Consider the following 18570-nt stretch of genomic DNA (forward strand, 5'->3'; position numbering starts at 1 on the left):
CAAGTCTATCCACCTTTCCTTTTTATGAATACTTCTTCAAAAAGAAGAGTGTCGGGCAAGAAAGAGTCTCGAGTTTGACATTAAATGTTTGCTGAGCAGTAAAATAAAGCTAACCTATTGTGTGGAACAGTCACCCATTAAAGAAATGGAATTAAAAATGTCAGGTGTAAATATCATCAACACAAAAACATTGATATATTTCATAAAAACATGTTGCCAACTATAAAAACAAGAGGAAAAGAAGTCAGCGACAAGGCAGGTTATATTATTTAGCAAGAAATATCTGCTTTCAAAGTATCATGGCAAAAAAGTCTTCATACGCAGTTTTATAAAAACAGAATGAAACTCGTTAAATAAAACTTGAAAGGGGTTGCCATGAAATATTTATCTCCAATGTGAGAGTTTTTGTCAACACCTACAACACCCAAGGCTGGATTAAGACCTCCACAGGAGCCAGGGTGTCAAAATTCAAAAGCCTCCCCTCCCACCTTTCACTTACTGTACCAGACACACACGTACACGTAGACATTAGAAACAGCATGTATGTCAGCAATAAATCAGGTACAGGCATAGAAGTAAAAACAAACAAAAAATCAATTTACCTGATACATAAAACAAATGTAAAAAATGAATTGATGAGTGTGACATCACATCTATGGGAATTCAAATTTCTTCTGACAGCACAGTTAACAAACATTAAATATTTTCAAAACGCCTATGCAATTCTGTGGAAACAAGGTAATACATAACTGAGCGATTTGGGTTTTCATATTTACACCAAATAAAATAAAAGAATGTGCATGGAATCATTTGTTCTGGTTGGGTTTTGCTTGATGTGTTCTCTGGCCTGGACATGGTTTTTCACGTCTATGTTGCTGTTACGGGACTCATAATCGAACTGCAGACTGCTGCTGATTGCTTTTCCTAGCCAGCTAGAAGCAGTGATATTAGCCATTTTCGACTATCTAAGGTCAGTCTCATTAACCTTATCTGCGGTATGTATGACTTGTTCAAACTGTACATTAAGTTTTTGGGTTTTTTTTAAGCTGAAAATGCCATGTATAATTTTTGGCAAAACTGTGTGTTTTAGTCCTCTCTCTCATGAGTAAATTGTCCTTTTGTGGGCGTTGTTTTGAATGGTCATCCATTTTGGTTTTTCCATTGCGACATGGTAACACTTCAAATATATGGTCTCCTAAAAGTGACCTGTTAGACATCTACTGTGATCATGCCCTACCTAATCGCATTTTTGACTTAAAAGCTTTTTATTTAGGTCAGACTGGATAGGTTTACAGTATAATCACAAGGATTGAAGTGGGGTAGGAATATTTGCTGTATGGTGGGTTTCTGTGAGGGTCTGTCAAGAGGTTATTTGGACTTTTTATGTTACTTAGGGATTTCTTTTCTCGTATAGGGTCTCTTTTTGAAAACAGCCTCAGTGTGGGCATCCAAGACATCCTAATCATAGATCCAGCCGTGAATGTACTCTTATAAAATGTAAATGCACAAAAATGTGAATTTCAGTTTTAAAATGGAAAACAGAAATAAAAGAATATTTCTTGAGTCAAAAGCTATCTCTGCAATAGTTATTAAGCTATGACACATCTCTACAGCAGATTCTTTATTCTGTTATAAAACTAAAAACTGATATTAGTAGTATTAGGCAGTATGGTGGCAATGCTAAACAGCTGCTGAGTTAGTTAGGTTTCAGGGAGCACAACTATGTAGCTATCACCATGTCTGTGTGAGTTTACACATGCAGCTTGGTGTATCCAGATATGCTGTTAGGGCATTTGGTAAGTAAGTGTGGCTGTGCCATGCAGAGCAGGAAACTGTAAATGTCATACAAACGCAGGACGAATGCCAAAAAATTAGCAAAGACTAAGAATTTAGTTTACAACTCTGAGTAAAACACACTTACTGGTTAATGGTGTCTTTCCAAAAAAATGTTAAATGTCAAATTATGTAGGAGATAGAGCAGTTTGGATTTATGAAGGATTACAAATAAAACAGTTTTACTTTATCGGACTCTGGGTTCAGGCTGGTTGGTTGACTGACGCTATCAGAATACTGCAAAGCTTGCTGGCCTAAATAAATAAATAATATAAGTTATTCATAATAACAGGGTTATAAAAGACACTATATGCATGCATATACTAGCACAAAAAACATAACAAGCAAGCAAAACAAAATATAAATCTAGGCTGACCAAATCCATCTCTCTCTTTCTCCGTTAAAGATTGCAATCATATGAAATATATTTCCAGTCTTTAATTCTGCTCCACAGATTTACCTAAATAAATATTACTTTGTTCTGGCTTTTAATTGCTTTTTCAAAATGTCTAGTTTGTTAACATGTTAAATGCTAAACAGTTTGCATTGCTTGTACAGGAGGTTTCTCAGTACCTGCACCTGTGAATTGGTGTGTGCACAATGTCAGAATCTGTCTAAAGTCATTATGGCGCTGAAGTCAGCAGCTGCTAGTTTAAAGGATGTCACAAACACCATTTTCATCTTAAGTTTGGAGGAAGAAAACTCAGAAAAGTTAACATTTTCCTGTTTCTGGTTCAAGTAACACCAATGACCAGAAATACATACACTGATATACTCACTGTCTTTTACCATGACTCCAAAGTTACAATCAGTATGAGCCTCTGTACCATAAGTATAAAGCAGTAATGATAAATTTGTCCTTTTCTGGTTCTTGCTGTCTCAGATGCTGGAGGTGATACTTTGCCCTAAATAAGGACCACAGAGAAATTTCAGTAAAATACGACACTCACAAGAAAAGAGAAGGAGGTTTGGAGAAAATCCCCATTTGTTTTTACATTTCTTGACTAGAGGAGGTGCTTCCAAATGTGTACCAGTACAGCCTCATACAGTAATCTCAATTGGACCAACTTATGTCATTATGGTGGTTGGTTGTTATGGGTAGCGAGTGAAGTTACACAGATCTAAGAATGAAAGGCACATGGTATAGGGCAGAGACTGTGCAGTGATAGCAGTCCTCTTCTTGGACCAGGATTGAGAAGGGTCTAACTGCAGGCCTTCAGAGTGCTCTACAGAAAGGCCAGTCAGACTGAATGTGTAATTCACATGATTTACAAAGGTCAGCACTACACGACACTCCTTCTCTATAGTCCTCATTACTCCTGAGTAACCCACAACCTTAATCTTAGTCATAGTGTAAGGATGTTTAATGAGTTACAATGTGCGAGGTACATCTTTAAGAGTGCATGTAAGAAAGACTCAAATTACTGGGCTTGTTGCGGATTATGGCTTATGCATGAGGCATAGGACCTAAATGGTATTTAATGTGTGCAGTTTGATTTGCCCATCAACAAACCAGTGCTCTTTTTAACAGAGAGACATGTAGCTTCCTGTGTAGTGCTAAAGCCTTCTCCTCATGTGACCTTTAATTAGATATAACCTTTAAACCCTCAAAGGCCGTAAGGAATGGCCACAACTTGGACAACGTGTAGAAGGAGTGTACTTTGCATTGTGTCAGGCAGGTCTTTCAGTTTAGTCCCACCTTTCCATATTTACTCTGCACTGCAGTTGGAGAGTAAGGAGTAGAACTTGGAGAGGAGCCGTAGAGAAAAATCAAAAACTTGCAGGTTGTTTTTTTTTGTTTCTTTTTAAACAAAAATGCCAAAAAAATGCTGTGATGCTAAAACCAAAAGTTGAAAAAAAAAAAAAAGTCAACTTAGAAAAGAAAAAAGCAAAAGAAACACAAGTAATTATTTCAGGTTCAGCACACTCACACAAAAGTCTGTACAATGCAGATCACATGACCATCAACTGCCATGGCAGCCAACAATAAATTGGTGGCACCTATGTTGACAAAATTAAGGGCACTTGTGAAATAGGAATGTAACACACAACAATAAAAATAATATGAAAAATAATGAATTGTTTCATTAAAAATATAAAATTAGCTCAAAATGATCCACAGAATCATAGCAGTTATCGTCTCCTGAAGTCTCAAGTGGTGATTATTTGTTGTTAACATAAAATATGTCTGCTTAGGATAACAATCAGGTAACATTTTCCCAAATGACACATTGCTTTTACATACAGTTGGCCACCTTTGCTTGGACATCTTGCTTTAGCGCCCACACCACTAACCTCATTACAGGTTGATTTCAGATTCTGAACTCCAGCTTCAAAATCCCCTTTGGACTAGAGGACTGCTCAAGGTAATAGAGAGTCCATTACAGGGTGCAAAATCCGAGCCCAGGCAGAGAACAAGTGCAGACATACACTCAACTTTAAAGATCTTGGGTGGAGATTGGTTCAACCTTTTTTTAATAATTGGCTCATAGGTTAGTCGATCAAGACTTGCAGTGGTGAATTAGCGTCTCCTTTCTCGCTGACCAGGCCAAGTCTAGGGGTCTGAGTGTCCAAGGTGAGTCTGCAAAAGCATCAGTTGATTTTGAATGATCCTGCCTTATTTAGATTTGTAGGGTCAGATGTTGGATTATCTTGCACAATATGACGGCAGCCTACTTTGGCAGGGGTAGGGCTGAGGTGGGCATTAATCTTAAATGTATTGACACAGATTTCAGCAGTCAAGCCAGAAAGCTGAAGTGAAAGTCCCACTTACTATGCATAAGAAAAGAGAGCAATGCCATTTTTTCCTACAGTTAAAAAATGTACACTGCATAGTGGCATACACTAAATAAATATAATTAACCAGACATTATTTCAATCAGCGTTTCTTAAATATACGATATTTGTGATGGTTTGCCAGAAGACACTGTAGCAAAGTTAGCCGAGTTAGTCCAAGCATAAATTATATGCTGCCCTTTCAATCAAGTGTTTTGTTAAAAAACAATGTCAAAACCATGTATAAAAAGGAAGAATTTCACCAGATGCAAAGTGAATGTCCTACGCAGTAAAGTGAATGCTAAGAAAAACATACTTTTTGGTGGCTTAGGCAGTGGTATGAACAACAAAAGGAATTTGATGGAATGACACTCAAAAGTGCCTGAAATAAAAAAAAGGAAGTCTGAGTGTCCTACGGAAGCGTATTAGGGCACAGAGAAAAGAAAAAAATGTTTAATCTCAAAATTTCCAGCTTAATCTCGTAGTTTATTTTGTCATTAAAGCAGAATGTTGTAAACCTCTTTAAACTGATGTTTAATTTACTAGTTTCTTAAATCCCATTGTAACTAAAGTAGCACGTTAAATGCTTCGTATTCTGTGTGATCTGTGTGTGTGAATCACTACGTGCTTTTAATATGGGTTTTCTCTTTCGCAGACAGGAGTGCACAGGCTCTGATTGCCATACAGAATATATTACATCCATGATATTACAGCTCTCTTAGCATTTCAGAATACTAAGATGTATACTTGATATTTTCATTATGAAATGCTATAATAAAAATAATAATACAATAAAAACATTAAAAAATATACAATATGAAAGCATCAGTACAATATACATGTACATATAGTTCAAATGGTTCATAAAGTGGCTCAGGTTGTGTAATATTACAGTTGTACTGCAAGTTTACAGTGCAGTAGCTGTAATTATAAGAACAAACAGTTCTACCAGGAGCACTTGATGGACTGACTGAATGCGTTTATAGCTCTTGGGATAAAACTGTTTCTGCGCCTCAAGGTCCGTGCATGAAAAGCTCTAAAGTGTTTGTCGGATGGGAGAAGTTCAAATAGACTGTGCGCATGACTGAGTGGTGGCTTTCCTGAGGCAGAGTGTGTTATAAATCTCCAGGGCATTCCAATCAGCTGCTGTACAGCTGTGATTCCACACACAACTACACAGGGTTAAAATACTCTGAGTGGTGCACTGAGAGCAACAATACTAAAGCAGCTAAGGTATTTGCAATAGTTTGGCCATTGCATGCACCATTATATTGTTGCAGAATGATTACAATCAAGTACCTTAAATTTTTAAACGATATGCAATTAATTTCGATATATTTGATACTGCTTTGATGATGGATGCTGCCAGTTTGCCAAACCATACAGAAAAGTGTGTACGCAAGGTGAAGGGCTACCGTGAAAATGTGTGTGGTTTTACACCAAGTTTAGTTTTTATACATTTCTACTGTAAGTGTATGTGGAAACGGGCGTACGCAAACTTTTTGTGCCCTGAACTACTGTGCTTTCCTGAGTTGCAGGGCTTTGACAGTTTACTATTTTAGTCATCAGAACAGCAGTGACCCGAAACAAGGAGACATGTATTTGAAGTAGAATCCTTGACAGCTTTTAACAAGTATCTACCGAGTATATTGAGACAGCTTGGTTGTTAACTAATCAAAAGTGCTTGACAGATGGAATGGTCAAGCATTGTGTGTTTCAGAGTATAATGGGATGTCTTAACTTAGAGAAATACTGAAGGCTTGATCTTTTTGAGCTTAATTTTACAAGTTTTCAAATTATACCTCAACATAATCTGAGACAGAAAATAGCAGAGCCCAGAAACCCAGCAAGCAGAACACAAGACACAAGAATTGAGTGTGTTTTTAAATTTATAGCAAAGGAATAATTACAACCTCTGAGCGCACTTCCGTGTTTGAGCTGTTAGTATCAGGGTGGTGATTCAGACTACTATGCATCATGAAGGCGCCACACTAGACCCACAGTCTGTGAAGGGCCTGTAGAAAACTGTAATTTGTTTTCGTTAGTGTCATACATGTGATCTATCAGACAGAGGACCAGAGAAAGGGATGCTGAAGTCACACATTCATTCCCTCAGTTACATGGCCCATGATAGAGTAAGATGACCATCTATCACATGTAATGACACGCCACATCCTAGTGGCTATCATCTAAGCCTAGAACAGAATAGTACAGACTTTAATGAAAGTCATTGACCCATAGTTCAAGGCCGTGTTTAGCGATACACAGCGGGCAACTTGAGGAAGTGGAAAGTGTTGAAGCCTGCACTTTGCACAACCTGTGCCATTATTTCCCATATCTTTCTAGACAAGCACAAAATTCTTTCTTCACTCAATATATTCAACATCCATATGCCCAACATGTGCTACAATGTCAAAACATTTGTGATGTGCAAGACAACTGATGTCAGCATGATGCAACTCAGCCCAGTTATCACCTTTTAATGAAGCCACTTCACACCCACCATAAATAACTGTTTTCCTTCAGGACAGAAAGTTTTTGACCACATTAACAGCTAAGTGTAAAAGCAATCTGCCCTATTTGGAGGTGGTCAGAAAATGAAACTGGCCACATTTAACACAAGTGCAAATTCAGATGCATTTTCTATCCACATACATCTACCACATAAGCAGAAGATGGCTTCAATTTTTCTTGAGGAAGATGACACTGGACCTCTGTTTGGATGTGATATTGGCAGATCACATACCTTTCTCAGAGCCATATGATGATAACAAGGTGGAGGAGATCTGGTATCCTTGTACTGGGCATTACAGATTCAAATCTTAAAGCCACACTTTAATTTAAGCCACACTGTCAATTATTTCAGTTTTGTTGTTTTCATAATCTGAAAATTGGCCCAAATTGGCAGAGTCCATTACGTCTAAAGAACTGGCTACACATCAATTAAAAGCCAAGCACTAAAGGAGGAAGTTGAGAAATAAAGCTGGGAGCCTTCCAGGACACAAGGGCATGTGACCTCATTTAAAAAAAGATTTGAAATCCTATTAACAGCAGACACTGGTCACAGGGTCATTTCTCATGTTTTATAGATAAGTAACATTTATTGAAACTGCCAACGTATGCTTGGATGGCATTTTCACAGGGCACTAATTCCCATTAAAAGTGGATCAAACAGCTTGAGAAAATGTTTGAGACTGCCTTTTGTGGAATGAAGGTATTTAAAACACAGCGCCGGGACAGCTCCAGTTTTTCAACTTTCTCTAGAGAAGGCTGAGAGAAACAGCAAGCAGAAAGGTGAGCTGGCTTGTCAACACAAGAACCCGCTTATGAGTGTGAAGTGTACAGCAGGCGTCACATAAATGTAAACTTTTCACTTAAATTGTGCCAATGTTGACACACAATACAATCAAGTGCTCCAGCATCTTCTATTGAATTGGCGTACCAATGCCACATGCTGTATCACCATAAGACCTTGTAACTAACAGCAATGGTCATTTCCATCAACAACATGACACAACCTACAAAAAAGAATCAAGCTTGGTACCAACACAAATACCAACAGCAGAAATTCAAAACTTTACCTAAAATGGATCAGAATGTTCTCAAATGAAATTCTAAAAGTAACAACAGTAAAACTTCAGACATTAAAATAAAATGTTCTTTGATAAGATCCAGACATTTCTAGCTGTTTTCTTAATAATCAGTTTCTGTTCTGGTTTTGTTATGTCCTTCAGCACATATTCTATGACCTCGTGCTTTTCTGTGCAGTGCTAGTGGTCAAGAACATTTGCTGTATTAGCGTGTCTCTTGTGTCAATCTGTGTCTAACTGGACACACCATCCTATTAAAGGTCAAGTCCCCTGTCTATAAATAATTCAAATTCCAGCACAGAAAAGGCTGTTAGAAAACACAAAGAATAATCAAAAAAGGATAAAAAAAAATCTCTGGCTAATCCCAAGTACAAAAAGTGTAGCCAGCCAATTAAACATTAGAATAACTGTGACTAAAGTATGCCATTGGGCCCACCAAGATTGTCAGTCTCTTAACCTAAATGTCTTCAAGCTGAGTAGTGATTGAGGACCGATTGTTGATGAATGCCATTTCCCTGCTGATCAATTTTGTCAGAACAAAATGGGCAGGAGAAGTGAGGTGGTACAACGGTTAGCACCGCCACTTCTCACCTCCAGAGATCTGCACATCTGGTCAAGTCTGCTGGCTGAACTCGTTTTTGTTCCATCTTTGACAATAAAAGGATTGTTTTCTTCCTCATAGTTTTTTTTGTCCGGCTGATGCTGTGTTGTTATCTCAAACTGCTGCATCAACAGACGCTCACACAAGGAGGCATGTGACTTCACAGTGGTCGTTTTCCCAATAGAATTAAGCTTGGGACAATAAGATTGGATTCTTCCCATATTTTTGAAATAGCCAGACTATTTTGTTTTATTTCTTTGTCCTGTTTTTAAAATTTTGAAATAATTCTTCAATGTGTGAATTTTAGACTTTGTACGCGTCATTTTTTGATCCAGCATTTTTGAGGTCTAATTTAGCCAAATTTGATGCCGTGTCTATGCAGGTCTATTTAGTAAAGGTGAGTGAGGCAAACCTTAGCGAGTTCAACCATAAGTCCTTTGCGACTTTGTTAGTTTTGTAAAGGATACCAGTAGGACCTGTGAGCGTTGGGGCTGTATTCTTTATTTGTGCCCCTGTTACTGCACAGTATTACATCTTTTACATGCTATAACTTTTCCTTCCTTCCTTCTTTCTTTCTTTTTTGTATGTGCTTTTATATTAAACTTTATTTTTATTTCACATTTGTTTGTTGTTTTCTTCTTTCCAGGGCCTTTTGAGTCAGTTTCTTTAAGTTAGGCGCGCTCCCCACGAAAACGACGAGCCAGCTTGATGTCTTTGGGCATTATGGTCACTATCTTAGTGTGGATGGCACACAGGTTGGTGTCTTCGAATAGGCCAACCAAGTAAGCCTCACTGGCTTCCTGTAAAGCCATGACAGCGGAGATCTGGAAATGGAGATCAGTCTTGAAATCCTGCGCGATTTCTCTCACGAGTCTCTGGAAAGGCAACTTTTTTCCAACAAAAGATCGGGTTACCATTAGCAGTTGGTAGTACCCCACACATATGTGCCCATGTTCCTACAATATTACCATGATAGCCCGATCGGTGGTCACAATGGACTTACAAAGACTCTGTTCAAGATCCTGGAGGTGGCGTAGTGGCCAACAATATGCAAAGATGTCTGGTCCCATGTCCAGACTTGTACCACCTCTCAGCGATACAAAACCCCACCTGGTCTCCCTTTCGGGACAGCTTCAGCCAGTAACCATCACTACTCTGGGGGAGAGCCTAGGCTTGGACCTAATGGGACCATTTCCTGCCAGTGAAGACCAGAAGACCTACCTGATGGTGGTCGTAGACTATTTTACCTGATGGGTGGAGCTATTCCCCACAGCTAATGCCACATTCAAGAAGATATGCTCCACCCTGAAGGACGAAATATTTACCTGATGGGGGTGCCGGATAACATCATCACAGACCGGAGCCCGCAGTTTACTGGCTCAGTGGCCAAAGAATTTTGGAGACAATGGGAGGGTGGTTCACCTGAAGACAACAGCATACCACCCCCAATCCAATCTCACTGAGCGGGTGAACCAGACCCCGAAGACCATGATCCTTCGTCGGTGACTACCATCAGGATTGGACAAAATGGCTTCCTGAGCTCCGGTTCGCATTGAACACGGCGGTGCAAGAGGTTATGGGTGAGACCCCTGCATTGTTAGCTTTAGCAAGTCAACTAAATGGTCTTCTGGAAAGAATAATTGATCACAATCAACCAGACACCTCGATTCATGATCATTTGTAAGCCTTACAGCAGATTACACAATGAGTGAAGGAGAGGATGGTGAGGTCCCAGACCAGACAGTCTCAAACGTACAACCAGAGACATAAGCTTGTAAAATTCTCGGTTGGGGAGAAAGTCTGGATCAGGACTCATCCCCCCTCCAAAGCCTCAGATAAATTCATGGCTAAACTGGCTCCGAAGTGGTCTGGCCCAGCAACTGTTGTCCAACAGAAGGGTCCAGTCATCTATGCAGTACAGTGGGGTTTGTCGGGGACTAAGAAGGCAGACACGATGAGCATCTCAAACCTCAAGCCTTGGTTCGGCCGTACAGCATGGCCTGGGGGTGGGGATTGTAGTGGTACCACTATCAGTTAAAACTGCAACTCCCAGAAGTCCCCGTCTTCTGTCAGGGGTTCAGGGGCTGTTTGGGTAAAAGGAGGTCAGTGTGGCTTTTAAAAGGGGGCCGATTACCAAAAGGAAGAGAGAAGTGTTTTTTTGTAATCTGTGTTCCAAGTTCCTGGCTGTCTGCCTTCTGTTGGGTTACCTGTACTTAATCGTTTTGTGGTTGAGGTCTGGATTGTCTCCCGTCTGCCTGTACATGAGGACTGGATTCATGGCCATCCTGCAAGGAAAGGAGCGCTCCTGAACCCGTCCACCCATCTTCACCATTTCAGGAACTACCGGTAGGTCTTTACATTCCCTTTCAACGTGCAGATCTCCGGACTATCTATCTTCATCATTTAATTTCATCCGTTGCCGTTTTTTCATGGACTTTGCTGTGTGTGTTTTGTTTGTGCTTTGTGTATTTAATGTAATATCAGTGTAAGGGGAACAGGGGTGGTATTGTTGTTTTCGTTTATTTCATTTGTTTTCATTACATTCATTAATTGCTGTTTGATAACCAGTTTGCTTTGTTTTTGTCTCTGTTTGTGAGTGCGTGCGGGTCAGGCTAAGGCTGGGAGCGTCCCTGGAATCTCCACCATAAAAATAAATAAATCACCATCTGGTGTGAATCTTAGCCGCACCGGACCGCTATAAAGTAGCTTTGTAATTTGGGACTATTTTTAAATTCTTACAAATATTTTGCATGTGGATGTGCCAACATTTTGTTTTCTTTATTGGCCTGCCATTTTGAATAGCATTTGTGTATGATTTTCAACCCCGTTGCTACCACATGACAACTAGGAGTTGAAGCGCATGATGCACCAGTGTAAAGGTCGACATTAGGCACTTCACGCTTGTCCAAGATTTTAGATTCTCATAAAACATTTTACAGTGGCAGTTAAAAGTATAAAAGAAATATTGGTTTAGAATCTTTGGCTTGCCTCCATGCTATTTATTTTTGGTTCACATTTTGGGGTTGGTAGTTTGGTTGATTCTTCTGACTTTGCCTGAATAAGGTCTCATCCAAATAAATATTTCCTTTGCCTATCCTTCTAGCCAGGCATAACACAGAGATCCACCCCAATGTCTGCCTAACTCTCTGGGGCAACTGTGGCTGTGCCATCAATAGATTGATATTCCACTCATGGTTGGTTCCTGCTCTGAACGTGGAACTGCTAAGCCAGGCCTCTACCTTCAATGAGCTAGAATAAGCAGGCTCAGAAAGCTCAGGAAAGAATCGCTATGAATGACGTAATAGAGAGTAGTGGTACTTCCGTCTATACTAATAAATGGGAAAGCCCTCACTGACTCACTCATCACTAATTCTCCAACTTCTCGTGTAGGTAGAAGGCTGAAATTTGGCAGGCTCATTCCTTACAGTTTACTTACAAAAGTTAGGCAGGTTTCATTTCGAAATTCTACGCATAACGGTCATAACTGGAACCTACTTTCGACCATATATACGGCCATAGTCTGCAGCTCGGTCGCCGTGTGAGGCGGAGTTGCGTCCCTCATCATCACGCCTCCCACGTAATTGAGTGCCTGCCCATATAAGGTAAATATTCGCGGATGAAGGACTGTGCTTATGCAAACAAAGATGAGATGGTCTAGTGTTTGGCACAAACTCAGCGAAAGTGCGAGAGAAACTTTTAAGTGTCGGGTCTTAGCTAACATTAAATAAAGCCGTGGACATCACAAGATCACACAAGGGAGCAGCTCACGTGAACTGACTGTGAACGCAGTACGCAGAAAACAAGGAAGAGTTCTAAAAAGCGCTGAACAAAAAACGCATTACACAATTGAGAAGGCAGCAAAAGAATATGAAGCGAGTGACGCATACAAGCATATTCATAAGTGCAGCTACTGCGGAAACAAAGCACGGTGTAAACCGTAAGTTTAAATTAAGTTTATAGACAGGCTGCTGCTGGCGTTTGTCATGCCTACGACGAATACGATATTCGCAAGATATAAGTTTAATGAGAAGACATGAGGTATAAACGAGACTTTGGATCACTTTGTAACGGAGTTGCAAACGAAAATGAGATGGTCAAGGATAGAATAGTATTTGACTCAAACTCAGCAAAAGTGCAACAGAAACCTTTAAGTGCCGGGTCTGAGCTAACATTAAATAATTGCTGGTGAAGGACTGTGCTTATGCAAACGAATAGAAAGCAAATGTTACGTTATTTTTCCTTTTCTTTTTCATAACTTCTTTAACATACTTCTTCTCCCCTGCGAAGCGTGGGTATTTTGCTAGTCTGTAATAAATACATGGATGTTCTGCATGATTCATAAGAGATGGAAAGCTAAGCAGTCTGTTAGTGCTCTGCATACTGCAGACAGGCAGGGTAATCAAAGTAGAAGCCATGTACGAGTATCAACTTTACACATTTGAAACACACACACTGGATTATATTCATATTTTAAACAATTCCATTGTTTGGCCTGACAAAGATTACTCATCATAATTTGGAAAAAGTCAGCCGGAAGTATGATGTAGAAAATCATTTTACAAACTACTTCTTGTGCTTGGCAGATGGTTGGAATAAAGAAAGCTCAGCAGAGTGTCTGTTCAGTTCTTGTCTCATTCACGTTCTACAGACTCCCAACCAGCCCGTGCTAAGTCTTTTTGCACCCTCTAGTGGTTAACAAGAGGGACATGGAATTTTCATAAAGTACCAGGAAATTGCAGATGTTGGAATGCCAGTGATCAAAAAAGTATGTTTAAGTTAAAACCAATGTGTAATAAAACAGTACAATTATGTCCCGATTTCTGAATGTAATGGTTTGTGCAATTTGGATTCTGAACATGGAAGATTATCACTTCATGGGCTAAACCTTCCCAAAACTGAAACTGTGAATTATTTTAAAAAGAGCAATAAAGGTTAGAAATTCATGTTTTTTTTTTATATATTCAGTGAGTCTCACCATCCAAAGTGACAGCACTTATTAGGTAAATGTGCAATGGACCAGTTCGATATTCTAAGGACATGGTGTTCGAGAGACAAGGACCTCTGTGAGTCAATCCAGTGCAAGCATGCAAGAGGAGGCTCGCCAGAGAGCATGGTCCCTGGGCAATGCACCTTAGCACAAGCTTCAACATAAACGTCCTTGGTTTTCAAGTTCTGCATGGTCCACTTTAATGGTCGACATGTCCAGGTAGCTTTAATTAGTCTGTGGTCACCCTATCAGACCCAGAGACTGTGGAAATTATAACCAGGGGTGGATTCATTTATTTGGGGGTCCCTATGCTGATCCCAGCCTTGAGCCACTCATGACATTTCTGTTAATGCAGACACCACCCCACCTCTCTGCCCCTTACCTTTAGGGAGTGTCCCATGTCGAGCACCAATTACAAATCGCTGTAAACATACCAATGCCACAACATATTATGGACCATATAAATGTGCACTATGAAAAAACAATCTGGTATTTAGATTAACCATATGATGTTAGCAGCAACCACTGTAGGAAATAAATAGTGTGGATCAGTTGAAAACAACACAATATGAGCAACAACTCACTTCCACCAGTCCACACAATGTGCTGTCTGGCCAGTCAACCCACAACATCCATAAACTCTTAGGTAAATACAAAATATCTTGTATGAGCCTACCTGCATAAGGTTTTTATTCTGGTGCTCTTTGCAGTAAAATATTTTGTGGTTCCTGTGAAGTCCAGTTGTTGAAAGGTATCAGTTTCGAAGGGCTTCAGTGTTAGACTGTTGAGTCTTTCCTGATACACTGCAGACTTCAGTCTATTTTACACCAAAGGCCACATAAATAAAAAAGAACTTTTCATTGGCATTAGTGACAGGTAATCAGGAATAGACTGGCACCAGACTTTTGTCCAGCCTGTCCCACCTTGAATGCGGGTGCAGATTCAGACCTACAAACAAAAAAACACCCCTGACAAGTTTTACAGTCAGTGGATTATTTCCTCCTTTTATTGATCTCATTAATGAACTATCTGACATTTATTCTTTCTGTTGTCTTTCATTAAGAAATGTGCAGTAACTTCAGAGTTGTATTCATGCAGAAACAGATTTATTTTGCCATATATTTCCATATTTAAAGTGTTTTGCTATTTTATCTTTGTATCTGTTGTTTTGCTCTCTTATTTTTATCTAAATACTGAGAATTATTGATAAGCACAGAAGAGCCCATGGCTGACAATAATGAATGACATTGGACAGTATTAGTTTTATGGCTTAAATAATCATATATATAATATATACAATATATTATATTGTATCTACCACTAAAATTCTTGCTTCGTTCACTAATAAAGTAACTTTACTACCTTGTAATTTCTGGATTGACAGCATAAAAGTTACAAATTTAGAAATAACAGCTTACTTAGGAGTAGGAGTCCAGTTTAAAATAAGGTGTTTTGGATGTGATCGTGCAGCCGTAGAACTGAACTTGAGAACCACAGATACGGAGAACGCGCCGCCATAAAGGCTCACGCTGTGCAGAAGCCACCAGCAGCATCTCTGACAGCCACTGCGGCTGCTTTGTCCGCGTTCTTCGGCCCATCTCTACTCCTACATTGATGATGCAGCGCATGGCTGAACCCTTAATGAGGGGCGGTCTAACGTCAACAAAATAAGCGTTACGTCCAAATTAAATGTCTTCTCACGGCTAAGTTGCCGGTTAATGTTAACTCAACTCTACGTGTTGGCAAGTTGGCGTCCTTGTAAACATAAAACGGTTTAGATTCACGACAGAATATTAAATCAAAGAAAAATCTTCTATTACGCTGTCATGTTAACACGTCCATAACCACTGCGGTCACGGATTAATAAATTATGCATATATATTTATACAATTTTTGTTGTTTTGTCAACTATCTTTATGAAATCATACGTTGACTTCTACCCTGTTGCAGTGTCTTACGCATAATTTGCCTATACGTGTATTTAATTAAATGTAAAAAAAAAAGTGTTTCCGTAACTACAACTGTGTGGCGCCTTTTTCTTGCTTGTATCGGACAGCCAGACCAAGGAAGCCGAGAGAGTCAGTAGGATCACGTGATTGCACAGGCGCACTGAGGCTGCCGTGTGGACCAGTCACGTGGCGTCTTTCCCCCACTCACTCACTCACTCAGTTCCATGCTCGCGCAATATCGGGGTTGCCAGGTCAGGGGGAGACTCCTCATTTCTGGGGGGAAATCAGGGCCATGGGGGGAGTTTGACGGGGGGTATAGGGGGACTAAAGTATTACATGGGGGGATTCTTTAAAAAGTTGGGTATTTTTTCATGTGAATTACCTTCTTATGGAAATATGATTCTGTATTTTCCACAATTTTACCACCCCAAATACTTGATGAACGTATCACTGACTGATGCCTCACACACTCCTTCATCTCTGTGCTTGTAACTGTGAGATTCTTGCTAACCTGGATCAGTTTGGCTGTTTTGGTAAGGGGTATTGTGAATCCCTGTTGCTGAATTACATGATGGTTTGGGTGATTAGTCGTCCAATATTGCCTCAAGTCTTTTGTGTTTCCTGTATTAGCATTTATCATATTGGAGAATCCCTTTAGGAGTTTTGTTTGGGCGAGTTTCTAGTTGGGTGAAATGTTTGATAGAATTCTTCTGAATGAACTGTTCAATCGACGGAGATTTGGTGTCTTTATATATCACTGTTAGTGAATGAGTTGATTTGCTGACACCGTGTGGACATCTGGGAGAACTGCAGCCAGAAGCGTAGAAGCGCGGCGCTGTCAGTCAGTCAGTCAGTCAGGCCTGAGCAGGCATCATCATGTGCAGGGCAGGAGCCAACTTACAAAAGGAAGGCCACCTTTAATGCCTCAAATTCTTCTTGTTTCTGTTCTGAGCTCTTGCTGTTTCTGTAATACTTAATTTTTACAATAAGGTTTCTTCCATTTTATGCCAGTAACATTCTGATATTTTTGTAGCAGGTCTTGTAAAGGCAGAATTCTTGAATAGAGAATTGAATCCACTTTTTAGACCTACAGAGACAAGTGAGGGCAGTAAAAGGAGACTACCTGAGGTCAAGCAGGGTGCTGATAAGAGTCAAGATAAGAGCTGAAGGTTACCTAATGACCCAGAGGCGGCATGAGGTCACAAATGGTGACTGACGATTAACAAGCAATGCTTGGGCGGCCATGAGATGTGAGGGCTAACTTGACTGCTGGGTAAATATCTAGGCAGGCCTCCTGGGGCAGAGGGGCTTTGCGGTTACGGACCGGACTGTGAACTGCACAGACACGAGTTCAGGCCTCCTCTCCAACTGCTTGTTTCAACCTAAGCAGGATGTTTATCCCTTTACGTGGTTTCAGTGGAAAAACAAAATGTATGTGTATGGAAAAAAAAAAAACTGAAATGTCTTCTGATGTTGCCAGGTGTCAGGTAATAATAGTAATAAAATATTAATGGGGAAGATGCGATCAGCAATTACAGCAAATAAACAGGCAGAATTCAACTCTGCTTTCTTGTAAGCTTTTATGACAAATACTATGGTGTTGTACTGTGTTAGCCATTATGGATGTAATGAGAAGTCAACCAAAATGACACCTTAGATAGATAGATAGATAATGAAAAGCACTATAAGTCATGTAGATATGTTGATGCTTCTGTAAATTTATCAACTGTAATTCTGTGAAAAAGTATTATCCACCATCTTGTTTTGTGCATTGTTGTATATTCTTCATAATGGTCTCGATCAGATCCTTTTAGATAGATAGATAGATACTTTATTAATCCCATGGGGAAATTCAAATATTTCAGCAGCAGTATACTGATACCAAAAAAAAAAACAATATTAAATTAAATAGTAATAAAAATGCATGTAAAAACAGACAATAACTGAGTAATGTTAGCATTTACTCCCCGGGGTGGAATTGAAGAGTCGCATAGTGTGGGGGAGGAACGATCTCCTCAGTCTGTCACTGAAGCTACTCCTCTGCCTGGAGATGACACTGTTCAGTGGATGCAGTGGATTCTTCATGATTGACAGGAGTTTGCTTAGTGCCCGTCGCTCTGCCACAGATGTTAAACTGTCCAACTTTACTCCTACAATACAGCCTGCCTTCTTAACAAGTTTGTCCAGGCGTGAGGCGTCTTTCATCTTTATGCTGCCACCCCAGCACACCACCGCGTAGAAGAGGGCACTCGCCACAACCGTCTGGTAGAACATCTGCAGCATCTTACTGCAGATGTTGAAGGATGCCAACCTTCTCAGAAAGTATAGTCTGCTCTGACCTTTCTTACACAGAGCATCAGTGGGTTTAGTGGTGTACTAATATAAAGAGTCTGATCCCAACATTTGGAGCTTATTGAAAAGTTTGGTATGCAAGGCAATCAAAATGTGATCTTTAGCTGTGAATACAGTAAGTGACTGGCCAAAGCTGCAGTGAAGCGACCATTAGGCTCTGCTCTTTGGACACAATCAGTCCCACCTTATACACTAGAAGGCTGACTGTCATCCCAAGTTGTCTGTCCTCATGTTTCATCATGGCACATCATGACAAAATGTAATGAAATTCCCAAAAGCCAAAGAGAAAGTGTCACTACTATCTGTCCTTAATCTGACCAACACCGTTGTCCCAAGATCAAGACGCAATCCGACTGTCTAGATCACTTCTTCAGGGTCACACAGACAGTTAGTGGCAGCTTTGCGGGTTGAAGTCCAAACCCTCAGCCAACAAAGTCAGCAATATAATGTTATGCAAACACCACCTATGTAAATTTACAAAGG

The sequence above is a fragment of the Polypterus senegalus genome, chromosome 9 (assembly GCF_016835505.1).
Source record: "Polypterus senegalus isolate Bchr_013 chromosome 9, ASM1683550v1, whole genome shotgun sequence".
In the NCBI taxonomy this organism is placed as follows: Eukaryota; Metazoa; Chordata; class Cladistia; order Polypteriformes; family Polypteridae; genus Polypterus; species Polypterus senegalus.